Genomic DNA, 21,608 nt, shown 5'->3' with positions numbered 1-21,608 from the left:
GCTTGAACATCTGGAAGTTCATGGTTCACGTACTGCTGAAGCCTGGCTTGTGGAATTTGAGCATTACTTTACTATTGTGTGAGATGAGTGCAATTGTGCGGTAGTTTGAGCATTCTTTAGCATTGCCTTTTTTGGGGATTGGAATGAAAACTGACCTTTTCTAGTCCTGCAGCCACTGCTGAGTTTTCCAAATTTGCTGCCATATTGAGTGCAGCACTTTCACAGCATCATCTTTCAGGACAACTGGAATTCCATCACCTCCACCAGCTTTGTTCATAGTGATGCTTTCTAAAGCCCACTTGACTTCACATTCCAGGATGTCTGGCTCTAGGTGAGTGATCATACCATCATGATTATCTTGGTCATGAAGATCTTTTTTGTACAGTTCTTCTGTGTATTCGTGCACCTTTTCTTAATATCTTCTGCTTCGGTTAGGTCCATACCATTTCTGTCCCTTATCGAGCCCCTCTTTGCATGAAATGTTCCTTTGGTATCTCTGATTTTCTTGACGAGATCTCTAGTCTTTCCCATTCTCTTGTTTTCCTCTATTTCTTTGCATTGATCGCTGAGGCAGGCTTTCTCATCTCTTCCTGCTATTTTTTGGAATTCTGCATTCAGATGCTTATATCTTTCCTTTTCTCCTTTGCTTTTCACTTCTCTTCTTTTCACAGCTATTTTTAAGGCCTCCCCAGACAGCCATTTTGCTTTTTTGCATTTCTTTTCCATGGGGATGGTCTTGATCCCTGTCTCCTGTACAGTGTCACGAACCTCATTCCATAGTTCATCAGGCACTCAGATCTAGTCCCTTAAGTCTATTTCTCACTTCCACTGTATAATCATAAGGGATTTGACTTAGGTCATACCTGAATGGTCTAGTGGTTTTCCCTACTTTCTTCAATTTAAGTCTACATTTGGCAATAAGGAGTTCATGATCTTAGCCACGGTCAGCTCCTGGTCTTGTTTTGTTGACTGTATATTGCTTCTCCATCTTTGGCTGCAAAGAATATAATCCTTAACATAATTAAGGGTTATAATATAACCCTTGCTGTAGAGCATATAACTCATATCTCTTCTTTCCTTGATCAAAAACTAAACCTTTCCATGGCTTTTGAGCTGAAATGGGAATGCTTCATTGGCTCAAAGTTCACTGGGCCAGAAAGACCCTTGTTGGAACCTGACAGGAACAGGTAGGTAACAGTTTCTCTAAAACTAGATGCATATGGAATGTGAAACCATATCAATTAACTTTTTACACTTCCTTATATTACAATCCATTGATTTATCTTGCCCTTTGACTGCATCCCTATCCATTTGTGATGTTAATTATGGTCATTAAGGAAATATTGTGTCACTGAGTTACTTAGATATGCCAAATGCTAACATACATTTTTAAATGAAATCAAGTAATGTTAGCATCAGCTTCCCTGGTGGCTTGGCTGTAAAGAATCTGCCTACAATGGGGGAGACCTGGGTTGGGAAGATCCCCTGGAGAAGGGAACCACTACCCACTCTGGTATTCTGGCCTGGAGAATTCCATGGACTGTATAGTCCATGGGGTCACAAGAGTCAGACATGACTGAGCAACTTTCACTTTTCAACGTTACTATCAGGCTTATCAGCAAAAACTTTACTGGAAAGCTGTAAAGATTTCAGAGATACCTTTTCCGAAATTTTAATATTTGGTTGAAAACTTCAGTGTTACCATTCACAACAAAAGTATTTGCTTTCCTTGAAAAAGTTAATCCATTTCTTTACATTTTAAGACAATCTGTAAAATACTCAAGTCTGAATAAGCATTGTTTACCTGCCAGAAATTCTCTCTAGTGAAAATGATTTCATTAAGAACACCTGGACTTCCCAAAGGACATGCTACCCCAACTCCATAGGACCTGGGTATGCTGGGTGTTGTGGCCCCGCCTTGAGAACACCTGTTTTGGGAGACATAGGTGAGGGAAAGGTGCTCCAAGGAGCCTGTCTGGCTGGCAGTGGTCAGGGAGTCAGAGCCACAGCATCAAAGCTGCCCATCCTTCATGGTGACAGATTTGGGGATGCTTCTCTCTCCTCTGTGTGATTGGTAGTTTGAGTTGTGAAGAGATGGCTGACAGTGTCACAACATTTCCGCAGTACCTTTCTAGGAGAATCAAGAACCCCATTTCTGAAAGTTGTACCATCTCATAGCTAGATACTCAAATTCAGTGAAAGAGAGAGGAACAGCATCTAAGAAGGCTAGTAGAATGTTTGAAAGGACAAGTAGAGCCCAGGGTATAAAAGAGGAAGCAAGATTGAGCCACCCATTGCTAGTTGAATTTCTCAGTGTTGTACATGAAGTAGCAGACTATTCTGCTACATTCTCTTCCTGGTTTTATCAAGTGTGTATTCCTGTGTTTCAGTCAGTAATGGTCCAAGTGATTGGTTATCCATCTCTACATAGAGATGTTTGATTTTGTCTGAAATATTTATTCCCATCAATTTTCAGTACTCCTCCTCTTTGTGCTTAGCAAAATTGTGAATGTGATATTATTTTAGAATATAGTTGATCTGGCACTTATGGTATCAGGGAGGAAGCCTCACCCATTTCCTTACTGACATGGTCTTCAACATGTCAATTGCAGGCTCTTTTCTGTACCTTGGAAATATTTGTGGGTCTCTTTCTCATCCATCTTGTTGGTCAACTGGTTAATCTCCAATCTTTTTTCTACTCACTATGGTGGACTTCCAAGCAGGAACCCCACCTCCTACATTATCACTAGCTACCTTTTCTCTGTTCTCTTCCCTTTGTTTTTTATGAACACCAATGAAGCAAAAAGTGAAAGTGTTAGTCACTCAGTCATGTCTGACTCTTTTCCACCACATGGACTATACCCCACCAGGCTCCTCTGTCCATGGAATTCTACTGAAGAGGGTAACCATTTCCTCCTTTGGAGGATCTTCCCAACCCAGGGATTGAACCAAGGTCTCCTGCATTACTGGCGGATTCTTTACCATCTGAGCCACTACTGAAGCCCAAGGAAGTAAATACTCCTGGCAAAACCTGCCTTTCCACCTGTAATCTCTTTTCCGTAAAGAGATTTTACGGTTTCCTTAAGCAACAGAACCTTCCACAAAATGGTTTACTGCAGTCTGCCCTTAGTAGCTCAACCTCTGCAGAGAAGCTCTCTTCAGAGCATCAGTCTCCTACCAAGCAAGGCTGTGGCAGTTCACTGTGTTGGCCATCAAGAAGGGATGGATGGAAAAAAAAAAAAAAGAAGGGATGGATGGCATTAGGAGGACCCTGTGGCAGCTCTTTTCCTTGTCCACCTTCCCTACTATGAAAAGTAGGACCCACCATGCAAGGCTCCTCTGCACATTCCCTTCTTTCTGAGGAAATTGGGACTTTTGTCTGGTGCACCTAAGGCAGAATCTTCCTGACACTGGAACGTTGATTTCTAACATTGGTGATTCTGAAAGAATCACTGTTTTTTCTGCAGCTCTTTTTCAGCATCTCTTCAGCCCCGCTACCAGAACTGATGGGAATACATTCCCCACCCCCCAACCCCCGCCCCAAACGTGCCATTTACCCTGCCTTCTACCACCCTTGAATGAACAGATTTTTGTAATCCTACTGTTGTGGAACTGTTATTTTTGCTGTTTTTCTGTGAACAACATATATTGGCAGTTGGAGATAAAGGAGAATCTCAGTTCCTCTTGGTCACTTCTTTTATAGCCATCATTGTCTCATTTCTTGTAACTCGGATTAGATTTTGTTCTCTCTTGCTCTACTGCAAAAAACAAGCCTGGAGAGATGGGATGGGAGGAAGGACCTTATAGCCAGATCTGCCAGGTTTAGAGGGTGATTTTTTTTTCCTTCCCCTTGAAGGGGAAAAAGCTCTTTTTCACTGATACATTTAAAGTCTGCCAGCTTTGGAGAGATACCAGTGCAACTGCCACTGCAAAACAAAATGCTAGACAACCTGAACTGTTAAATTCTGGAGGTTGGAAATACTGTTGGTCACTGCCAGATTTGTCTGGTATTTCAAAGGATGATTGGGTGCTTCAAATAGGGACTGGATGGCAAAAATTTATTAAATTCATAAACCTGTGGTGTGGAAAAAAAAAAACAACTAATTCACCTTGCAACTGAAACGATTACTACCACCTCCCTTCACACAGGTGCTTTTCCTAACAACAACCATCATACTCAGGCAGCAGAAGTGCTTTATGACTAAGTTCCATTTTGTCACACAGAATATTGAAAAAATATGTAGTATGGGGTCAAAATTGAATTAAAGCAATAATTTGTACTGCTTCATCAAGAACGTTGTTAAGTGAAACCTGTATGTCTTTACTGTAAATTCAGAATGGCAAGAATATGAACATGAGTGTAGCTTAGTGCCACTGCTTTAATTCATGTCAAAGTGCCATAATTTTTATGCTGAATTGTTTTTGTAACATCAGTGCAGATTTCATTTCAGCAAAACTGTTTAATATTATTACAAAAAATATTTTTAATTTTGTTGAGCTCCTAAAATGGTCTTAAGGACACCCAGAAGTTTATAGAAGGAACTGTAAAGACTACTGTGATAGCATAATTAAATTATATTATGCATTTTATGTAAATAATTTTTTGACTGTGTTTGGAATTTACACAAATTGTAATTTTGTTTTTTTTTTCTGTATCATATTGGGGGCTTCCCAGGTAACACAGTGGTAAAGTATCTGCCTGCCAATGCAGGAGATGCAAGAGACACAGGTTCAGTCTCTGGATTGAGAAGATTCTCTAGAGGAGGGCATGGCAACCCACTTCATTATTCTTGCCTGGAGAATCTGATGGACAGAGGAGCCTGGCAGGTTACAGTCAATAGGGTTGCAAAGAGTTGGACATGACTGAAGTGACTTAGCATTCATGTATGGCAGGAAGGATAGGATAGATACAGGGGGAAGAAAAAAAAAAAAAGGAGTAGCCTATGACCATAGTTTCTACAGTCCATGTGTAGAACCAAGTGGTAACCTTGACTGGAGTGGATGCCATTAGTGTAGAAGACAAGAAAAATTTAGAAGACAACACTGGTAGCTTGATGATTGATCTGTAAGAGAGAGTAAATCTAGATTTTTGTCTAGTATATTTAGATGGGTGGTGGTAACATTGTCTATAAAATCAATACTAGCAAAAGATAAATCAGGAATGTGAAGGTAGGGATTATGAATTTGGTATTGGACACACTCAGCTAGAATTACTTTTTAGAAATCCAAGAAAATGTGATAAGAAGCCAGTTGAAAATGAGTTTAGACAGGAAATACACACTATTCATGGAAGAGGTAATAATGTACCCATAATTAACCTCACAGTTAACTGTTTATGACTTCACTATTCTCCAGGTTAATTCTCTTTTCTATGGCAAAGATTGATCATCTTAGTCCAAAGTGAACAGGTAGATGCTGGGCTGTTTTGAAAGAGCTCCCTCTCCAGGCAGATCCTAAAATCAATTCTTGTCTCCTAAGTCCATGACACTCCCAGGAGTTGCAGTTGCTTTTCAAATAACTTTTGCTTTGTTCTTTCCTGGTGGCTCAGTCAGTAAAGAATCCACCAGCAATGCAGGGGACCACCTGCAATGCAGGAGACCTGGGTTCGATCCCTGGCTTCGGAAGATCCCCTGGAGAAGGAAATGGCAACCCACTCCATTATTCTTGTCTGGGAAATCCCATGAACAGAGGAACTTGGTAGGCTATATTCCATGGGGCCACAGGAGTTGGACACAATTTAGTGACTAAACTACCACTACTTCAGGGTACAATTTCAGCATTTGGCAAGTCAGGTTTTGTTCTCCCCCCATCCTGTTCACTGGAGACTGGCAAGCTTCTAATTGTTGTCTCTCCAGATCCATGAGACTGCCAAAGTTCTGCTGATTTCTCTTCTTTTTAGTTATTAAGAGTCCCTGCATCAGTTCTTGGTCCATATCCATGGCCTGTGTGTTGTGGAAAAGAAAAGGCCCTGCTTGAAAATGGGTATATACAATTTTTTTACCCTTCTCCCTATGATTTTCCTTTCTTTGAGATTCTTTTTATCCCTTTGATTGGTTACCATAACAGTTCTTGTATCCTGTGAGTTTTTGAGCAATTCTTGAATTTCTGATGAAACAAAATGTTTCAGGTTCATCTTGTATTTTCCCTGCCCCAGTTCAAGAGTTAATATACACAAGAACTTCTGTTTTCTTATTGATACTAATGTCTCATCATTTTTAGGCCATTTTAGTAGGTAATTATATATGCACATATAAACATATATATGTGAAAATATTTGTAAATAAATAATTTTACATATATATTCATAATTGCATGTTGATATCTACAATTCCAATCCATTTCCACAGAGTTCCCCCTTTCTTCCTTCATTTTATGTTTTTATTTCCCCCATCAATAAAAAACCTGCTTCCTAACACTTTATGTTACAGAGTTTAAGAAACAGCAAATAGTATTTCCTAGGAATGCATGGTATTTTTACTCTAAAGGCTACAGGCTTTATGAGCAATATAAGTCACTTAAAGTTCATTTCTCAGTGCTTCTGAAATGTATTCATTTAAAAGCTCGAATGCTCACTGAGCTCAGCATCAAATCCAGATACAGGCAATATGGAACCATGTTTGCATTTATAGCCTATCTATAGGAAACTCTTTTATAAAAGGGTTTAAATATCTCTTCAGGGGAGTACCATAAATGTGAATGTGTGAAGATGATGTTAAAATACGGCTGCTAATCCTTTCTGAAAGTATAAAATCTTTTCACTATAAATAATATATTAATATTTACTCAAAAATTTATTCTTAAGAGTCACAGGGCTATATTGGAACACTGAGACACTGTCAAGTCTATTTTCTGACCTTTAGGCATGAACACAATTAAACTTCCATTGATGTGGAAATCTCTTTCCCTGTAAAAGATATCCTCCCTTGGGTAACCCATTCTTATGCTTAAATATTCTTAACTGTGAAGAAACTCTTCATTATACTTAGCTTATACCCTCCATGCTGGCTTTTAATTTCCTTTCTTGTCCTCCATTTTAGATAATGAAATACATTTGTCACTATTTATTGAATAATATCCCTACTATTACTATATAGACTAGAAAAAATATATATATATAGAAATATATATTTGAAATATATATATAGAAATCTTATATGTCTCAGCATCATTTCTGCTATGCTTAGTTGTGTTTGACACTGCAACCCCATGGACTGTAGCCCGCCAGGCTCCACTGTCCATGGGAATTCTCCAGGCAAGAATACTGGAGTGGATAGCCATGCCATCCTCCAGGGGATCTTCCCAACCTAGGAATCAAACCCAGATCTCCCGCACTGTAGATGAATTCTTTACCATTTAAGCCACCAGGGAAACCCCTTTCTTTATATATGCATTTATATATGTGTGTGCGTGTGTGTGTATATATATATATATATATATAATTTGAATCTTACTCCATGATATCTATTTATAAATCTTACTATCTGCTATAATCTCTTCAAATTAAGCCCAGTTTCAAACAGTATTGAAGTCATGAAGTGGCTGAATTCTGACTATAGGATAAGAATTTACACCACTTATTTGTTTTTTTTTGTTTGTTTAGCCAAAGGTAAAAGATTTATGCAGTCTGAAGAGAAACAGGAGTGCATTCTGTTATATGTTTATAAAGTGACTCTACATTTCTGAATCATTATTTTATTTTTCTCCATTAGATACCAGAGATATTTTTCTGTTCCGTTATATTTAGATATGTAAGCTGAATTTTCATAGAAAGCCAATTATTTGATGCAAAAGCATTAGGAATTCTAGAATGGTGCTGATGTTGTATCTCAACCTGCCAGTTCCTGAACAAGTGAGTAACAATAACATTATAGGGACAACCATTATTTACTGAGTGCTTAACATATGCTACTACTACTTACAAGTTAGATAACTGAAATAACATGGCAACTTGTATCAGTGTAAGATGTTATAGAACGAGAGTAGAGACAGGATAGATTTAGCTGAGGAAAGAGCAACTTTGTTGGAAAATTAGAGATGACTCAAGGGGCTCTATTTCAGGTTGACTGTGGAATACAAGATGCCTTGAATTTCTTAGTCAATGGAAAAATAGTTTTGGGGGAAAGTGATTTCAAAATGAAATTATAAATCTAAGATGTGATATAATCTTGGCCCCAAAATGGATAGCTGCCACTGTGGGCCTAACCTAGTACCAAGATTCACAAGGCAGCAGATCATAAATATGAGAAATTATTTCATCTGGCTGAGGATCTGCATTTAGTGTAAGTCAAGTAAGAGGTAAAGCTGAGAAAGCTCACAGTGACAGGACAGAATAAGTTTGATCCAAGGAGTGCTATAAGCATGCTGCTGCTACTGCTGCTAAATCACTTCAATCGTGTCTGACTCTGTGTGAACCCATAGACAGCAGCCCACCAGGCTCCCCCGTCCCTGGGATTCTCCAGGCAAGAACATTGGAGTGGGTTGCCATTTCCTTCTCCAATACATGAAAGTGAAAAGTGAAAGTGAAGTTGCTCAGTCATGTCCGACTCCCAGCAACCCCATGGACTGCAGCCTACCAGGCTCCTCCGCCCATGGAATTTTCCAGGCAAGAGTACTGGAGTGGGTTGCATTGCAAGCATAGGATAGAGGAAAATCAGAACATATACGTTATTTACCAGCACTTACTGACCATCATTCTTTTGTAAATAACTGATCGTAACTAAACATAGAGGTCTGGGGATAGCGATTTCTCAGTTAGAATTCGTGGAGTTCGGTTCCATGGATATAGGAAAAGGAAGATCTATTTACACTCTATTTCTATTCTTCCTTCCAAACAGGTTGGCTCATTTAGAAGTAAATATTGTAAATCATAGAATATCAGCACAGGAAAGCTTTTTAAAATAATATAGTGAAGAATTTAGACGAAGGAATGAAAAATATTTTCAGCTTTAAGGGCAACTATTTAACTCTGCCACCTAGTGCAAAAGCAAACACAATGTGTAAAAAACTGGGTGTGACTGTACTCCAGTAACAAGCCTCATTTAGCCATGGGTAGTAGTTTTCTGACCTCTGATCTAGTCTAAACCTGTCATTTTTTGATTAGGAAAAGAAGTCTAAGTGTGATGATATGAAATAAATGTCAAGAAGCTGTAATCTACACAGCATAAATAAAATTCAAATCTTCAGAATCCTAGATAGATATACTGACCTCATCACTCATCATACATAAATCCCATAACAGGTAACACTAATGTTTCATGAAAGTAAATATTATTGGTTGAAATAATAATCCTAATAAATAATTATTGAGTGATTTCTATGTAATAGGAAATTTATTAACTGGTTTATTAAAATTATTTTATTGAATCCCACTAATCATCCTTATGAAGATCACATATAATTATCCTTAATATATAGATGAGAAACAAGAGAGTAAGACAGAAACAGGTCAGTAAATTATCAAGGGTCATACCTCAAGTAAGTGGTAGAGACAGATTTGACCCCAGACAGATGTATTTAAGAATTCAAAGATTAAGTTTTAACACGTATTATCTTTTCAGTATTGATTCTCTAGATTAGAGATAAAATTGAAAAAAGTCAACTATAAAATGTTAAAAGAAATATATAAAGCATGCATAAACTGTTGGTTAATAAAATAGGGTATGAATATATATGGATTAAATAGTTTTAATAAGAAAATTCATAAGAAAATATATAACTAAGTTTAAAGTAATGAAGATGAATTTTTTTCTCAAAAATATAAACTATTTAGGCTACCATGAGGATTCTCATACACATATGTAGCATGTATATAAACATATATGTACTTCAAACACTTTTATATGCTATTCTAAAGATAGACCTGAAGCCAGTTGAAATTTTTAAAAACATAGCTTAAATCTACTAAAAAATAAACAATATGCAAGCACCAATTCAGACATTATTAAAATATTTTTATGAATCATTCAAAGAAGATAATATAATTGGTAGCCTTTCTAAACTCTTCTGAAGAACAGAAAAAGTTGGGACTATTTCACCCTCCATCATCTGATTAGGTTGGCATATTTTTGATACTAAAATCAAGATGCTTAATCACTTAGTCATGAATGACTCTTTGTGACCCTTGCATTATAGCTGATGAGATACTCCAAGCAAGAATACTGGATTGGATAGCCATACCCTTCTCCAGGGATCTTCCCAACCCAGGGATCGAACCAGCATCTCTTTCATTGTGCTAGGTAGTTAGAATAGAAAACAGGAATCCAGAATGGCAGTGGCTAAAAGATAAGGAAGGGAAAAGCCCGCAAAAATAGAACAAAGGAAGGTCTGAGGACCACAGTGAGGACCTCAGGTAGAACAAAAAACATTCCTGGCTAGCCCAATTTACACAGGGCAGGCCTGGAGGAGGAAAAAAACATATAAAAAGAGGAGCCAAAGGGCCGGGTGTCTCTCTCTCTCTCTCTGTCTCTCTCTCTCTCTCTCTTTCTCTCTCCCCCACAAGCTGGGTTGCTCTTCTCTTCAAGTCTTTGGGTCGACATACCCCCACACCTCAAGGATGGATTTTCCTGCTATTTTCTAAATAAAATAGAGCTGTAACATGGAACTGTAACACTGATTTATCGAAGAGCTATAACATGGTCTGTCCAAGACCTGAGAGCCGAGGGCTTTACTGTCCATCACTCCAAATCTTTGTTGTGACAGAGAGAACCAAGGAGCATACACTTGCCTGACAATTTGCAAGTTAATTCTTTACCGTCTGAGCCAATATGGACAGTAAAAAAATAAGTCTCACTTATTAACATAGATGCAATGATCCTATATAAAATATTAAATTAAATCCATCCATTAAAAAAATACCTCATGAATATATGAGTATTATCTCAGGAATGAAAATTTGATTAAGTCTCAAGAAGTCAATTATAGTAATTTATTATACTAATATCTTATCATGCACTTACTATTGACTAAAAATCTGTCCATCATTAAGAATGATTCAGTAACAAATGTTCTTAGTATAAATCACCTCCTATTTATAGCAATAACACTTAGGATTTTATTTTTTGATATTTTGTTATACTAATTTAGCTTAATTCTATAAGCAAAATCAGAGAAGACAATGGCACCCCACTCCAGTACTCTTGCCTGGAAAATTCCATGGGCAGAGGAGCCTGGTAGGCTGCAGTCCATGGGGTCGCTGGGAGTCGGACATGACTGAGCAACTTCACTTTCACTTTTCACTTTCATGCATTGGAGAAGGAAATGGCAACCCACTCCAGTGTTCTTGCCTAGAGAATCCCAGGGATGGGGAAACCTGGTGGGCTGCTGTCTATGGAGTCGCACAGAGTCGGACACGACTGAAGCGATTTCTTTGGAAGAAATGATGCTAAAGCTAAAACTCCAGTACTTTGGCCACTTCATGCGAAGAGTTGACTCATTGGAAAAGACTCTGGTCTTATGTTTAGATCTTTAATCCATTTTGAGTTTATTTTTTTGTATGGTGTTAGAAAGTGTTCTAGTTTCATTCTTTTACAAGTGGTTGACCAGATTTCCCAGCACCACTTGTTAAAGAGATTGCCTTTAATCCATTGTATATTCTTGCCTCCTTTGTCAAAGATAAGGTGTCTATATGTGCGTGGATTTATCTCTGGGCTTTCTATTTTGTTCCATTGATCTATATTTCTGTCTTTGTGCCAGTATCATACTGTCTTGATAACTGTGGCTTTGTAGTAGAGCCTGAAGTCAGGTAGGATGATTCCGCCAGTTCCATTCTTCTTTCTCAAGATCGCTTTGGCTATTTGAGGTTTTTTGTATTTCCATACAAATTGTGAAATTATTTGTTCTAGCTCTGTGAAGAATACTGTTAGTAGCTTGATAGGGATTGCATGAATCTATAAATTGCTTTGGGTAGTATACTTATTTTCACTATATTGATTCTTCCAATCCATGAACATGGTATATTTCTCCATCTATTAGTGTCCTCTTTGATTTCTTTCACCAGTGTTTTATAGTTTTCTATGTATAGGTCTTTAGTTTCTTTAGGTAGATATATTCCTAAGTATTTTATTCTTTCCATTGCAATGGTGAATGGAATTGTTTCCTTAATTTCTCTTTCTGTTTTCTTATTATTAGTGTATAGGAATGCAAGGGATTTCTGTGTGTTGATTTTATATCCTGCAACTTTACTATAGTCAATGATTAGTTCTAGAAATTTTCTGGAGGAGTCTTTAGGGTTTTCTATGTAGAGGATCATGTCATCTGCAAACATTGAGAGTTTTACTTCTTCTTTTCCAATTTGGATTCCTTTTATTTCTTTTTCTGCTCTGATTGCTGTGGCCAAAACTTCCAAAACTATGTTGAAGAGTAATGGTGAAAGTGCGCACCCTTGTCATGTTCCTGACTTTAGAGGAAATGCTTTCAATTTTTCATCATTGAGGATAATGTTTGCTGTGGGTTTGTCATATATAGCTTTTATTATGTTGAGGTATGTTCCTTCTATTCCTGCTTTCTGGAGAGTTTTTATCATAAATGGGTGTTGAATTTTGTCAAAGACTTTCTCTGCATCTATTGAGATAATCATATGGTTTTTATTTTTCAATTTGTTAATGTGGTGTATTACATGAAACTATAAAACTCCTAGAGGAGAACATAGGCAAAACACTCTCTGACATACATCACAGCAGGATCCTCTATGATCCACTCCCCAGAATATTGGAAATAAAAGCAAAAGTAAATAAATGGGACCTAATTAACCTTAAAAGCTTCTGCACATCAAAGGAAACTATCAGCAAGGTGAAAAGACAGCCTTCAGAATGGGAGAAAATAATAGCAAATGAAGCAACTGACAAACAACTAATCTCAAAAATATACAAGCAACTCCTACAGCTCAACTCCAGAAAAATAAACGACCCAATCAAAAAATGGGCCAAAGAACTAAATAGACATTTCTCCAAAGAAGGCATACAGATAGATAACAAACACATGAAAAGATGCTCAGCATCACTCATTATCAGAGAAATGCAAATCAAGGCCACTATGAGGTACCATTTCACACCAGTCAGAATGGCTGTGATCCAAAAGTCTACAAATAATAAATGTTGGAGAGGGTGTGGAGAAAAGGGAACCCTCTTACACTGTTGGTGGGAATGCAAACTAGTACAGCCACTATGGAGAACAGTGTGGAGATTCCTTAAAAAACTGGAAATAGAACTGCCTTATGATCTAGCAATCCCACTGCTGTGCATACACACTGAGGAAACCAGAAGCGAAAGAGACACGTGTACCCCAATGTTCATCGCAGCACTGTTTATAATAGCCAGGACATGGAAGCAACCTAGATGCCCATCAGCAGATGAATGGATAAGAAAGTCATGGTACATATACACAATGGAGTATTACTCAGCCATTAAAAAGAATTCACTTGAATCAGTTCTAATGAGGTGGATGAAACTGGAGCCTATTATACAGAGTGAAGTAAGCCAGAAGGAGAAACACCAATACAGTATACTAACGCATATATATGGAATTTAGAAAGATGATAACAATAACCCGGTGTACGAGACAGCAAAAGAGACACTGATGTATGAAACAGTCTTATGGACTCTGTGGGAGAGGGAGAGGGTGGGAAGATTTGGGAGAATGGCATTGAAACATGTAAAATATCATGTATGAAACAAGATGCCAGTCCAGGTTTGATGCACGATACTGGATGCTTGGGGCTGGTGCACTCGGACGACCCAGAGGGATGGTATGGGGAGGGAGGAGGGAGGAGGGTTCAGGATGGGGAGCACATGTGTACCTGTGATGGATTCATTTTGATGTTTGGCAAAACTAATACAATTATGTAAAGTTTAAAAATAAAATAAAATTAAAAAAAAAAAAAAGGAAAAGACTCTGATGCTGGGAGGGATTAGGGGCAGGAGGAGAAGGGGACGACAGAGGATGAGATGGCTGGATGGCATCACTGACTCGATGGACGTGAATGTCTGAGTGATCTCCGGGTGTTGGTGATGGACAGGGAGGCCTGGTGTGCTGTGATTCATGGGATCGCAAAGAGTGGGACACGACTGAGCGACTGAACTGAACTGAAAAATCAGTAATGATAATAGTACTGGTTTTAATACATTTACCACAGATCATGAATGATTAACAAAAAAAATAATTGTACTTTCAGTTGGTGTCCTTGTTTTGGTTCTCTTCAAGCTTTTGTCTCTCTTCATATCTCCCTGTTGATCCACCCCAGTGTGTGTGTACTCAGTCATGTCTGACTCTTTGCAGCTCTGTGGACTGTAGCCCACCAGGTTCCTCTGTCCTTGGGGTTTTCCAGTCAAGAATATTGGAGTGGGTTGCCATTTCCTTCTCCAGGGGATCTTCCAGACTCAGGGATTGAACCCAAGTCTCCTGCATTAGCAGGTGGAATCTTTACCTCTGACCCATTCGGGTTCAATTTAAAAAGGAGTATAGTAACATACAAGCACCTCCTAAGCACCCTGGAGTCCTGAATAAAAGAAAAAAAAAAAACAGTAACAAATAATCATTGAGAAGCTACAGGGATTTCCCTAGTGGTCCAGTGGTTATTTCCTGTGCTTCCAATGAAGGGAACATAGGTTTGATCCCTGGTCAGGAAGCAAGATTGGTATACCACATGGCCAAAATAAATAAATAAATAATAATAATAAAGAAATTGAACAATGGTGGAGTTTCAAAAGAGAGAGAGAAACTACGATGCACCAAGTATTGCACTAATGACACAAAAGTTTTAACTTTCGGTCTCCCTTGTGTATTAGTTACATTTTAAATTGTTTTTATAGATGATGAAATACACAATAAAATGAAAACAGGATCCAAACTCAGAAATATCAGCAGCCAGCAGTTAAGGAGTTGTTGAAATAGTGTGAACAATGAATGTGATAAATGTTATATCAGACCTGGTGGTAAAGTACTACCAAGGATAGGCATTGATATTTGTACAAACATTTTTATTCAACATAAATACACCACATGTCTGATCGATGATGTGAAACTTAAATATTTCATTTCAGCTAGTGATGTTCAATATCTTTTCTAGTGACTCAATATTTTTAAAAGAAACAGTAGGTTACAAGGTTTGGGGCATCTATTAATTTTAAAACTCATTAAGAAGAGGCAGCTACACTGGTACAAAATATATTTAGTTTTAATACCTGTTCTCTGAAAGTTAAATAATTTGCTGATTATAAAAATGTCTTTTAACTTATGGAAATATGCCAAATATTCAATCATTTTTCCTTGCATATCTCAAGGAAACATGAGGGATAGTTTTATTAGTACCAAACAATATTTCTAGTGGCTATTCCTTCATAACCAAGAAATCATTGACTCTACTGCCCAGAGTGAGACTGAATCTTTTGAGCAGTTTTTCCATATACAATGACATTCAGCAGAGTATGTATTGTCAGTTCTTGTAGAAATGGCATATTTGGCTAATCGATTACAGTGAGCATATTTCACATTCCACTCCTTTTATTTTTGAAAGAAACAAAATTCATTTTCAGAACAATAAAGAAAACTCAAAGAATGAATGAAAGTGAAAGCACCTAGGCTTTTAAGTCAAACACATGCTGATAAAAAACTTACTTTAAGTAAGTAACAGTTCATTCAGGGGTGCTTCTAAAATTCGTCCAGAAGTTTTAGCCATTCTTCTGAAATCAATTGTAAAGAGAACTTATATATCTTTATGATGTAAAAGCATAATCTTTAAAAGTATTATTTTTTCAAAAGCATCTAATACTTGTTTGTTTTTAAAACTAATAATTATTGTTTCTAAATCTGTAATCTATCTTGTAGTTAAAAAGGTAAATTTGAAAAACCATTTTGCATATAATTACAATGCTGTAAGTGGTGAAATAAGTTTATCATACCTTTCCAAAATAACTGCCTTGAAGAATATGGTACTCATTTTGAAATAATTGTTGTAATCTGATTTTTTTTAGTAATAATACATGAATTTCATCTTATTAAATATAAAATAGACACACCATTGGGGGAAAAATATGAGGCTGAAATAGTTAAGTTTATGCTCAAATTTTGTGCTTTATCAAAAATATTGCACAATAAATTCCTTTTGTAAAATTACTCAAAAGTAGCATGAAATCAGCTTCAGCTAATCTCCAAAATATATGCTAAATGATTATTTTGTGTTAAGTGAATTCATGTTAGTCTCACCAGTAAAATGAAACACTTTCCAAGGAAGAAAATTTTATCAATAGATCTTCCAAAATGAAACACATTAAAATTCCACACATCCTATATCATTCTTAGAATGAAATTATTGTTGCAGCTTTGCATCATGTAGTTACCTTAAATAGCTTACAAATTTAATGTGTCAGGTTTTTCCCCAATTATTTCTGAAACCTCTTAGGACTTAAAAAAAAAAAAAAAAAAAAAAAACCTTGTTTTCAAATGCTACTTCCTTGGACTTTAATTTTTTGATGATGAAAAATAAAGCAAGCTGCACTGAAAGTTACTGAATTTCATTGTATAAAATGAAACTAGTGAGTTAGCTGGGATAAAGCAGAGAATGGCATATATAAACCTGTTGACAAATTAATATTTTTAAAATGGGTGCTTCATACTATTGCAGTTAAAATTATCAGTTGATATATTAAAATAGTAAGTGCACGTTAGCATATTTTGGAATACTACTACTACTACTACAAGTCACTTCAGTCGTGTCCAACTTTGTGTGACCCCATAGACGGCAGCCCATTATGCTCCCTGGTCCCTGGGATTCTCCAGGCAAGAACACTGGAGTGGGTTGCCATTTCCTTCCCCAATGCATGAAAATGAAAAGTGAAAGTGAAGTGGCTCAGTCATGTTCAACCCTCAGCGACCCCATGGACTGCAGCCTTCCAGGTTCCTTCATCCATGGGATTTTTCCAGGCAATGGAGTGGCGTGCCATTGCCTTCTCCAATATTATGGTATAGTTTGTATTTAATCTTAAACAGAAATAAGAAAAAAATTTAATAAAAATAAAATAGTCAATGAATCTAAAATCTCTTTTATTTCAACTTTAGGCATACACTACTTCTAAAGAAAAAAATAAAGTGCAATGACACCAACAGATTCATTGATAATATAAATGAATATTCCTCTATGACAAAAAAATAAAATGAAAAATATTCCATCTGATGTTTTGGCCATTTTATTTGCTGATACAGTCAAATAGAATCACTAGTAAAGATAAATGAAAGTAGTTAATATCATGCCTGATATTCCCAGAATCGTGTGTGTTTGCAACTTAGCCATCTTCAGAGATTTTATGAAAGCTGTGGTGAAAAGGAAAAGAGTTAGTCACACAATTGTGTCCAACTCTTTGTTACACCCAGGACTGTAGTCCGCCAAATTCCTCTTTCCATGGAATTCACCAGGCAAGAATACTGGAAAGGATATCATTCCTTACTCCAAGGGATCTTCCCAATCCAGGTATGGACCCTGGGCTCCTGCATTGCAGGTAGATTCTTTACCATCTGAGCCACAGCGGTATTCATTTTAATATATTTCCCCTTACTGGTTAAGATACATTACTTTGCCAACAAAGGTCCATCTAGTCAAAGCTATAGTTTTTCCAGTAGTCATGTATGGATGTGAGAGTTGAACTATAAAGAAAGCTGAGCACCAAAGAACAGATGCTTTTGAACTGTGGTGTTGGAGAAGACTCTTGAGAATTCCTGGGACTGCAAGGAGATCCAACCAGCCCATCCTAAAGGAAATCAGTTCTGAATATTCATTGGACGGACTGATGCTGAAGCTGAAACTCCAATACTTTGGCCACCTGATGCGAATGACCGACTCATTGGAAAAGACCCTGATGCTGGGAAAGATTGAAGGCAGTAGGAGAAGGGGATGACAGAGGATGAGATGGTTGGATGGCATCACTGACTGGATGGACATGAGTTTGACCAAGCTTCTAGAGTTGGTGATGGACAGGGAAACCTAATCTGCTGCAGTCCATGGGGTCACAAAGAGTCAGACATGACTGAGAGACTGAACTGAACTCAACTTACTGGTTAAAAACTGGGATTCATCAACTTGAACCAGTGAACCAATGAAATTGCTCAGTCGTGTCCGACTCTGCAATCCCATGGACTGTAGCCTACCAGGCTCCTCTGTCCAGGGGATTTTCCAGGCAAGAGTACTGGAGTGGGTTGCCATTTCCTTTTCCACTCATTCAAGATACAATGTTATATTTGGTTGTCATGTCTCTATAAGTTTTATTTACCTGTGACTGGTTCTCATTCCTATATGCAGTTCTTGTTTTTTAATTTACTTCTTTAGGGATTTTTTTTTTTTCCCTTAGAGGGATGGTGGCATTTATTTGCTTTTTATTTTTAGTCTAACAGACTCTACTAATCTCCAAAGTTAGGCAACCTCTTGTCTCCCATTCCTAAATTAAGTGGTTACCTTCATTTGTAAAAAAAAATTAGATTTTTTTCACATTCTGCATTCTATTCTTGGATCCTCTGACTCCTTAATTTTTTTTTTTAATTTGCATGCTTTAAAGTTCACTGTGTATTGTAAAGTTATATACATTTGGACAAGTATATAATTCCATGTATCCACAATTATAGTATCATACTCCAAAATCACTGCAGATGGTGACTGCAGCCATGAAATGAAAAGACACTTACTCCTTGGAAGGAAAGTTATGACCAACCTAGATAGCATATTGAAAAGCAGAGACATTACTTTGCCAACAAAGGTCCGTCTAGTCAAGGCTATGGTTTTTCCTGTGGTCATGTGTGGATGCAAGAGTTGGACTGTGAAGAAGGCTGAGCACTGAAGAATTGATGCTTTTGAACTGTGGTGTTGAAGAAGACTCTTGAGAGTCCCTTGGACTGCAAGGAGAGCCAACCAGTCCATTCTAAAGGAGATCAGCCATAGGTGTTCTTTGGAAGGAATGATGCTAAAGCTGAAACTTCAGGACTTTGGCCACCTCATGTGAAGAGTTGACTCATTGGAAAAGACTCTGATGCTGGGAGGGATTGGGGGCAGGCGGAAAAGGGGATGGCAGAGGATGAGATGGCTGGATGGCATCACCGACTAGATGGACATGAGTTTGAGTGAACTCTGGGAGTTGGTGATGGACAGGGAGGCCTGGCGTTCTGTGATTCATGGGGTCACAAAGAGTCGGACATGACTGAAAGACTGACCTGAACTGAACTGAACAAAATGTTAATTTTTCTGAAATTGAAAGTTTCCTGTGATTCATATATTTTTCCTGCTGTCTTCTCTTAACTCCTAGCCACCACTAATATTTTTCCTGTTTCTATAATTTTGCCTTTAGCAAATGTCATATAATTATAATCACATAGCTTGTAGACTTTCAAACTGACTTTTAAATTTCAGTTCAGTTAGTTCAGTCACTCAGTCTTATCTGACTCTTTGCAACCCCATGGACTCCAGTTAGCCAGGCTTCCCTGTTCATCACCAATTCCTAGAGTTTGCTCAAACTCGTATCCATTGAATTGGTGATACCATCCAACCAGCTCATCCTCTGTTGTCCAGTTCTCCTCCTGCCTTCAATCTTTCAACTAAGCAGAAGTGGATGTTTTTCTGAAATTCTCTGGCTTTTTTGATGATCCAAAGGATGTTGGCAATTTGATCTCTGGTTCCTCTGCCTTTTCTAAATCCAACTGGAACATCTAGAAGTTCTTGGTTCATGTACTGTTGAAGCCTGGCTTGGAGAATTTTGAGCATTTCTTTACTAGCATGTGAGATGAATACAATTGTGCAGTAGTTGAAACATCCTCTGACATTGCCTTTCTTTTGAACTGGAATGAAAATTTACCTTTTCCAGTCCTGTGGCCATGGCTGAGTGTTCCAAATTTGCTGGCATATTGAGTCCAGCCCTTTCACAGCATCATCATTTAGGATTTGAAATAGCTCAACTGGAATTCTATCACCTGCACTAGCTTTGTCCATAGGGATCCTTTCTTAAGTCCCAGTTGACTTTGCATTCCAGGATGTCTGGCTGTAAGTGGGTGATCACACCATCATGGTTATCTGGGTCATGATGATCTTTTTTGTACAATTCTTCTGTGTATTCTTGCTACCTCTTCTTAATATATTCTCTTTCTGTTAAGTCCATACCATTTTTGTCCTTTATTGTGCCCATCTTTTTGAAATATTACCTGGGCGTCTCTAATTTTCATGAAGAGATCTCTAGTCTTTCCCATTCTATTGTTTTCCTCTATTTCTTTGTACTGATCACTGAGGAAGTATTTCTTATCTTTCTTTGCTATTCTTTGGAACTCTGCATTCAAATGGGTATATCCTGCCTTTTCTCCTTTGTCTTTAACTTCTCCTCTTTTCTCAGCTATTTGTGAGGCTTCCTCAGACAAACATTTTGCCTTTTCTACATTTCCTTTCTTGTGGATGGTTTTGATCACTGTCTCCTGTACAATGACATGAACCTATATATATCATTCTTCAGGCAATCTGCCTATCTGATCTAATCCATTGAATCTATTTGCCACATCCCCCGAATAATCACAGGTGATTTGATGTCCATCATATCTGAATGGCCTAGTGTTTTTCCCTACTTTCTTCAATGTAAGTCTGAATTTGGCAATAAGGAGTTCATGATCTGAGCCACAGTCATCTCCAGGTCTTGCTTTTGCTGACTGTATGGGGCTTCTCCATTTTTGGCTACAAAGAATATAATCAATCTGGTTTCAGTATTGACCATCTGGTGATGTTCATGTATAGAGTCTTCTCTTGTGTTGTTGGAAGAGTGTGTTTGCTATGACCAGTGTACTATTTTCATAAAACTCCATTAGCCTTTGCCTTGCTTCATGTTGTAATTTTGCTTTGACAAACTGTGGTCCACTGGAGAAGGGAATTGCAAACCACTTCAGCATTTTTCCTTGAGAACCCCATGAACAGTATAAAAGTCAAAAAGACATGACACTGAAAGATGAACTCCCCAGGTCAGTAGGTACCCAATATGTTACTGGAGAAGAATGGAGAAATAACTCCCAAAAGAATGCAGAGACTGGTCCAAAGCAAAACCAATGCCCAGTTGTGGATGTGACTGGTAATGGAAATAAAGTCCAATACTGTAAAGAGAAATATTGCATAGGAATGTTAGGAATGTTAGAAATTGGAATGTTAGGTTCATGAATCAAGGTAAATTAGAAGTGGTCAAGCAAGAGATGGCCAGAGTGAACATCAACATTTCAGGAAACAGTGAACTAAAATGGAGTGGAATGGATGAATTTAATTGAGATGACCATTGTAATCTACTACTGTGTGCAAGAATCCCTTAGAAGAAATGGAGTAGCTATCATAGTCAACAAAAGAGTCTGAAATGCAGTTCAGTTCAGTTCAATTCAGTCGCTTAGTCATGTCCAAATCTTCGCAACCTCATAAATCACAGCATGCCAGGCCTCCGTGTCCATCACCAACTCCCAGAGTTCACTCAGACTTATGACCATCGAGTCAGTGATACCATCCAGCCATCTCATCCTCTGTCGTCCCCTTCTCCTCCTGTCCCCAATCCCTCCCAGCATCAGGGTCTTTTCCAGTGAGTCAACTCTTTGCATGAGGTGGCCAAAGTACTGGAGTTTCAGCT

General features: G+C 37.8%; 1 pseudogene; it reads left to right on the top strand.

Annotated features, from left to right (window-relative positions):
- The first annotated feature begins 2,046 nt into the window (after positions 1–2,046).
- LOC147379458 (etoposide-induced protein 2.4 pseudogene) lies at positions 2,047–3,578 on the top strand (annotated as a pseudogene).
- Positions 3,579–21,608: the final 18,030 nt, after the last annotated feature.

Source organism: Bos grunniens, chromosome 1 (assembly GCF_055505025.1).
Source record: "Bos grunniens cultivar Pamir isolate PY7600 chromosome 1, Bosgru_T2T1.0, whole genome shotgun sequence".
Taxonomy (NCBI): Eukaryota; Metazoa; Chordata; class Mammalia; order Artiodactyla; family Bovidae; genus Bos; species Bos grunniens.
This window is presented reverse-complemented; position numbering and strand designations above follow the sequence as displayed.